The sequence below is a fragment of the Pinus tabuliformis genome, chromosome 5_1, assembly GCF_031772625.1.
Source record: "Pinus tabuliformis cultivar Carrire ecotype Pingquan chromosome 5_1, CPIR1, whole genome shotgun sequence".
In the NCBI taxonomy this organism is placed as follows: Eukaryota; Viridiplantae; Streptophyta; class Pinopsida; order Pinales; family Pinaceae; genus Pinus; species Pinus tabuliformis.
The window spans coordinates 168,387,408-168,395,148 of NC_142305.1; positions in this window are offsets into that span (position 1 = coordinate 168,387,408).

Here is a 7,741-nt window from a genome sequence, read left to right on the forward strand (position 1 = left end):
GGACTTTAGGCTTAAAGAAATTTGGATCTAAAATCCCTTCCCCTTATTATCTAGCTTGAGAGGCTCTTCGAAGGAAGTTCCTTCATTTTGGTCATGTCCCATCGATGTCTTCCTAGATGACCGAAGATACCTTCTCTTGTGCAACTGAGCCATTATGAAATCGAAGAATTGCTTGCAGAAATCATCCACCCCATCATCATTTAGCATTACATCAAGCTCATCCTCCTCTTCTTCATGTGCCCTGGCTTCTTGTTCTTCATAAAAAAAAGTGGAATATTATCGTTGAAGGTTTATATTTTTTAACTCTAGTTTTATCAATCTATATAAGGAGCTCTTTATTGAGCTTTTCATCTCTTCGATTGTCTCTTCCATTTCTTCAAAAATGTAGTTGATAGAGTGTTTACAATTAATATCTAGACAATGGAGTCGATAGGGTGTTTATAATGAAATTGATAGTGGAGTCAACAAGGTGAGAGATATTCAAACCACACATCCCTTGCTCACCTAACAGAAGAAATGTAAAATTTTGTCGTACACGAGGAAAAATATTCGAATTCGTTCCCCGATAATGGCACAAAAAAAATTTTTATCGCTTCAAATCGCACCAGAAGCACGAGCACTGCAAGGGAGATAGAAAGCCTCCTAGAGACAACCTCTGGGTTGATTGTAGACTAGTGCATAAAACATCTTAAAGAGAGGAGTGCTTAAGAGATAATATGTGAGGGGTTTTCAGCACTCCAATTTTCATGTAAAAAATGTGATAGGATGGGCTTGGCTCAATAAGCCTTCACTGAGGTAGTTTCAAGCCAACACATGGATCCAAATGTTGAGAGTATATTGGAGAAACATCATAGAGAAATGGCCTCTTCCTCTTGTGGCTAACACACAACAAAGAGATAGCTTAAACTGAAGTTGTAGATATGGTTTTAGACGAGGAGAGGAGGGAGGGAAATAGATGCATAGGGCTCTAACAAAAAGAATCCTAAGGAGGAATGTTCCAGTAGAAATATGGAATTTGATGTATAGGGATGTAAACAACACAGAATCCTAAGCAAATATTTTCCAATACAAATATGGCAGAGGGAGGAGGTGGAGTGATAGAAACAATGGGGTGCAAAAAAAGGTTTCAAACAAAACATGACATGTGTATTGTTATCTACCAAAAGCTAACGTAGATTTGGGCTAACCCAGGTCCTACAAGTTAATCAAATACACAAGTACATTTGTAATTTTACAGGTACTGCAATGCTAGTGAATAACAGAATTAGGTATATGATAACAAAAATAATGTCTTCTATTGAGAGGCTAAGATAAATCCAGATATTAGAGAGGAACCAAATGCATTCATTATATTGTTTCAAATGAGGAAAAAAAAAATGAGATGGGATTACCAAGAGAAACATTCTGCACATTAATCATGCTTGGAATAAAAAATGAAATTCCATTTATCTTAAAGGGTCTAAATAAGGAGACAATAAATTTAGTACGATATCATTGAAGCCCCCATTATAAACAAATTGAACTAAAATGTCTTCTCAGAATCAAACCCTACGGGTGAGAAATTCTAGAACCATGCTCCCATATAATGTTTCTTTCCCCTATTTATCTAAAGAGGGGAGGAGCTTGGGTTACAATTAAAACAAATATCTTGGCCTCAACTCCAGCTGTTTTCTAGACTAGCTGTCTCGGCCAGTGTAAGTCTCTGTTGCCCAAATATTACCATCAAGATCTGCTCCCTTTCTTGGAAATAACAAAATACAAAAAATAATAAGAAACAGGAGGAACATGGAGGAAGAGGTCCTTTTCGGTTCCTGTGAAGGCTTCTTATCAAGGCATGTCTTTGTCATCATGCGCTTTTCTACTGCTAAGAAGGTTCACTATCCATTCCTCGTTAAATTCCTTCGGTGCTGACTCTCGATGTGTGCTATGAGAGGGCCTTATCTTGAATTTTCCCATACCTGGCTCGAATGCTCCATACTTCCATTCAACAACCCAGCTTCCAACCCATACGTCCTTTAAAGCTCTGCGCAATCCTTTTTGGCGCTCTGATACACCTAGGGATGCATTTTATGATGTAACAAGTAGTATGTCGGGTGCAAGCATTTAAAACATAAATAAGACAAAACATGCGAGTTTTGACTTCGCTTTAAGCCCTCATGATTTCATCCCCTTTCTACGACTTCCTTAATATGACCGAGGGCTTGAACCAAGTGATTAGCCCTTTAGGCACTGAGGCTTTCCACTACTGTCCAGGGGGGCATTTTCTTTATAACAGAGAAAGCCTTTGATACTTCCTTTACCATGCTGGCCAATATTCTGGATGTGAAATCCTTATAAAATATAACCCATGACATATCGCATCCAGGGGGATCCCTCACATATCGTAATCGTCGGCCAAGGAGCATCAGTGGAGGAATAAGATTTTACTTCGTGTGATCTTCGATCATCGATCTGTGGGGTGACGTCATCATTGCCACATGTCCCGCTGTGAGTGGTGACATTGTCACTCTGAAATGGCCCTATAGGATCCCTAGAAATTCCAAGGCTGAGTGACATGTGTCCCCCGTGTGGCCACGTCACCTTCCATACTACCACGTGGAGGAGAGAGAAAGGGTCTTCCCGGCCTTGGTTTTTCCATGCATTTCCTTTGTAAATCTTTTTCATCCTCCCCCGATGCTTTTACACTGGACAAATCAGTGATATCTCATGATGTTGCAGGACTATGGGTAGTCTATCATGTGACCCCTAGAGGAGAGAGAAAGAGGAGGCAACCTACCCTTGGTTTTTCAATCATTTTCAGTTTAAATCAGCCTCTTCCATCCCTGGTGGTTTGAAACTATCAGTGTGTTTTCCCCTTGCAATTCCTTAAGGATGGCCCATCAAGTATTGTCGGGGCCATGTGGGACTGCAAGACTGCGAGATAGGAGGACTGCAGGACTATGTGATCATAGTACTACAGGACCTACGGGACTGCTAGAATGCTGGATCACGGGATTGCAGGAATGCGGGATTGCGGGACTACGTGATTGTGGGACTCTATGACTACGGGAATGCGAGATGCGATATGGCCAATATGTAGGATTGCAAGAATGTAGGATTTGTTCTGCTCAAGGCTCTCCAATGTTCTCCTATATTTCATTTCAAGGAAATAGAACCCCCATCTTCTAAATACTCTAAGTTCTAATCTAGAAGTCCATTTGTGGACTTCTATATATCATTTGAAAGCTTATCATGAGCATTATGCAGTGGAGAGGGTCTGATTTGACTATAAGAGCTTCAGTGGCTTGGGAAATGACTTCAAGCTTCACTTCTTTTCTACACTCTAGTGAACTAATAACCTTCTAAAGTAGTGAGTGACAGTAGGGACCAAAGAATCCTAATGATCCTTTTAGCTCAGATGTATCTTAATAAGCAACTTCTCATTATCAAAAAATAGTAGTCTCATACATTACATGAAAATTAACAATGAAAATGTCAAGCCCTGGGATTAATATCTACTCTTAGTTAAATAAAAAATTTGAATCCTAATGATCCTTTTAGCTCATTTATTTACAAGAAAGGGTAGGTGATAGAAACTCCCATGAAAACGGGAATGATTCCCTCCTTGATCTCAAAAATTGTGGATCTTATCCTTGCTGCGCTTCTCATGCACTTGAAATTACTCGACTGTCAGTGAATTCAAGCTTTTGAGTGAGGATTTGGTGATCTCAAGCCAAGTTAGAGATTTAAGGAGGTGGACAAGCCCCCTTAGATTCCCTCTTAGTTTTCTTCATCAAGCACCTGCATAGTAAATGCCTAAAAAATGCTTCTTTTTCTTGTAATTTAGTCACATTAAGACATGTACTATGAAAAACACCTTTTACTCTTCTTATTGAGCATATTATAACAAAAAATGTGAATTAATGTGAGAAAAGGATAGCTTTAAGGTTGGAGTATAGCATAATTAACTTTAAGATATACCTATTGATGAGACACATCATCACCCTCCTGTTGAATATGTTTCTCATACTATGAGAAACTTATTCATTCATATGAAGCTCATTCATCACCTTGGCAGCCTCTCTCACATCCTAAGGCACCTTAGTTGGTGTGCCTTCCTATCGATAAAAGCCTGCATTTTCCTCTATATCTATCCATACCTTTTGTTTCTTTGCCTGGTTCCCTTCTTCTTGTATGCAAAACAAGAAAGTTAGATTGTGTTTGAGTCCTATCCATTTTATTTTCAGTCTTTGCATGATTCTTTTATACAATGGGGTTCTTTCCAAGGAATTCCTTATCTTTTAAGGAGAATGATACTCTTTGATTTGTAGACTGGGGGGTAAGGCGTGACATATTCTCTGACAAGAATGTAGAATCTTTGTTCCTGACATCCTAAAATTGTTCTCAAAAGGTAGAATAGTTTTATCTTGGGTTTCTATTTATCTAGGTAGGATAAGAGGCAATAAGGTTATGATTGTTGATGACAACCTTAGGTCTTACTAGCTTTGCTCCGATATATAAGGGTTCCTTCTCTTCTTTTGTCATCACCTTTTTCACTTCCTCAACCACTGCCTCTTGATGAGTCAACCAAGATGCTAATGACATTAGTTTCATGTCTCCCAATCTTGAATTGGGATCGCATAAATTCATATCTGCTAGAATGAAATTGTGCATAGAGAATTCAACTACCTTTCCCTATCTTCCTGATACTAGCTTATTTGCAAAACTCAATAAATTGATTGTGGTGTTTAAAAGGAGAATATCCATACTGTTGTAGTGTCTCAATTTGGAATTGAATCCATTGTTCCTTAAGAAAAATAAGATAGGATTTTGATGGTTTCCTGCACTGTATCATTTCCATAGAGAGACTTGACATAGTGACAAGTTGTGTTTTTTATATTGTTGTTTCACTCTCAACCTTATGTTTTCAATCTATAGATTCTCCCTCATAATTGAGTCTCTTAATCTCAAATCACTCAACTCTTTGCTCATTTCAATGAATTTATCCTCCATGAGGCCCACATCTTCAACATTCTTAGATTTGGCAATTTACATCCACCCATATGTTTTGCCTCTCTCTATTTCCAACTCATAGAGGTGTGGGACAACAAACGTTTCAAGTATGATACTTCCTCCCTCAGTAAATTTGTAATAGGTCCCTAAGATGGGTTGTGGATGAGGTTCTTGAGGCTCTTAGAGTCCTTTTTCATTTTCTTTTAAGGTGGTTGCTCCTTCCAATAGTTTATTTTTCTTCTCCTATAGAATTTCCTATTTCTCATGTAGTTGCCCCTGTCTCTCCTATAGCTCCTCCTTTTCTACTTTCTCAAGGGAAAATTATGTTTTAGGTTTCTTAAAGGTTACTGCCCTCGTGGTGGGACTTCTATCATATGCCACAGTTCGTTTTATTTTTCCCTTAGGAGAGGTAATCTCCTCAATTTTTTGTTCATTAGGCCCTACTTCTCTCTTTTTACTAGGTGACTCCTGAATAGTGATAGGGACCTCTGAAGGAGGTTGTGATTTCCCCTGCCTAACCCTGGTGCTCTTCCTTTTCTTTGTAATATAGGGGACCTTTCCTCGATAGCCTCCTTTTGGGATTGAAAGGTGTGATCAATGTGGCCAATGCGATAGCCACTTCTTTCTATGAATTTCATAGAGAAGGACTTCTATGATGACCTTGCTTCTTTTTTCCTTGGGGTTTAGAAGTCTTCTCAGGGCTTCCTTTTTATTCTACTTATTTTTATTCTTCTTCCTTCTTAAGCTTTGTTTCTTCTTCCTCTGTTCTTCAAACCTCTTCTTTTTTTGTTTTTCCTACCCTATCTCAAGTTCTAGAGGCTTGTGTTTCTCTAGGTGTTTTGGCTTTGGTTTCAATGAATATCTCTATGTCCATGTCCACAAAACCAGTCCAGAGGACAAGGTTCCTTAAGTGGTTCAAATAATCCATCAAAATTAACTTGATGAGGCCATGGTGGGCTATGTGTTGATGCTTTCGTTCCCCCAACTTCTGGCACGTTTCAATGATTGAGTGTAGGAGGAAATGCGGAACACCAATTCTTTAAGGGAGAGGTAATTTTTCTTTGAATATTAACTCATGAAGTAACAAAAAATGATAGGCATATACCACACTCAACCTCCCTTCACAACATATATAGTTGAGGATGTGGTAAGCCACCTCATCTTAGGGTTATGGTAAGATTTCTCTTCTTAGTTCATTCTTATATTCTATGAGCTTCTCTCTCTGAATGAAGAAGCTCTTCTTGGTTGTAACACTTACTTCCTTCTCCTCCTTGCTCTATCAAACTACCAAGGGTAAGATGGTCACTCTACTTATGGTTTCATGACTTAAGGAGACAGATAATCCTGTGACAATAGTAGTGGCACTATTTTCCCCTTGAGGATGAAATTCCATGGAAAATTCATTAGTGATCATATCATCATCATATCCTTTTAGCAGTTCAAAGAAACCCAACCATTAATGTCGTTTGAACATGTTCACTACAAGAGGGTGTTGGTGAATCCTCTTAGTGTATGTGGGTTATATTATATTAAATCCTCTACCCATTTCTTATATTGCTCCTCCTTGGTGTTACTTATAGATAGAATTCATTTTTTTAAAGCAATCTCAGTTGTGGAAACAATGTTAAACTCATTTTTATTAGTGAGGGAGAACGATGTTAGAATTGATATCAAACAAACTCTTCTTCTCTGCTTCTATCCACAAAAAATTCTAGAAAGACCTCCTAATTCTTAATTATCTATTACATGCTATCAATTTAAGTATAATTCTCATGCAAGTGTATGGAAAACAAGGAAAGAGGATGTCACTTACTTCTTTTCAAAATAGCTATATATGTGCATGAGAGTTTGGAAACAATTTCAGGTCACTATGACTCCCTTTCACCCTTCAATTCCTCTTGTAGTTCCTTCTCAACCCCCTTGTAGCATCTTAGACCTTCCTATAGCTTCCTCCTATAGCACCTGCAAACAAGGTTCGAAACTTCTTGGTGTCATCCTAAGTGGTATGATAGAAATAGCTCATCCTTATTGTAATTTATTTTTTTGGAATTGAGAAATGGTGCAAATTAAGTCAAACCAAGTATATAATATGTTATATGTGGTAAAGGATCAGAGTGCTTTGGTGACATGGCATATACACGAGTTTCATTTTCTAGACCGTTGTCACCACTCCTTGCAATCATTTCCCCTCCTTGTGATTATCACCCGACTCCTTGTGAGCTCCACCACACTTTTATTTGACATCTCCATGTTGCATGGGTGACTAACACAAACTTAAGTTTACTAGCCGAAGGTAGCCAATTTCACTAGCCACCTCCCAACTATTAAAACTCCTTTCTCTACCATTAACAAATTTTAGCATTTTTTTCATAGTGAAGAGGTAAGTGTTGTGATACCTAATCCTACTTGTGGATTGAACTGCTAGAGATGGTTGCATGCTAGAGTTGGGCCTCATAACATCATTATCTCTAAGGGAGTTAATTCTTTTGCTTGATTTTGTGCATGTCTTCATAAATTGATGATATCCTAACTAATAACTTTGCTATGTGTGCAGGTGGTTTCCTTATGTCCAAGCTTACTATTCCTGGTGCTGGAGTGCCTTCCTGAGGATGATGTGTCTCCTATCTATTGCAGATATGACTCCAAGATGATATTTGTGAGTGAAAAGAAATAAGTTTAGGGAGTCCTGTCATAACTACACAAGTTTCTACAGGAGGAGTTTCCTTCATGTAACAATCATTTAATCCTC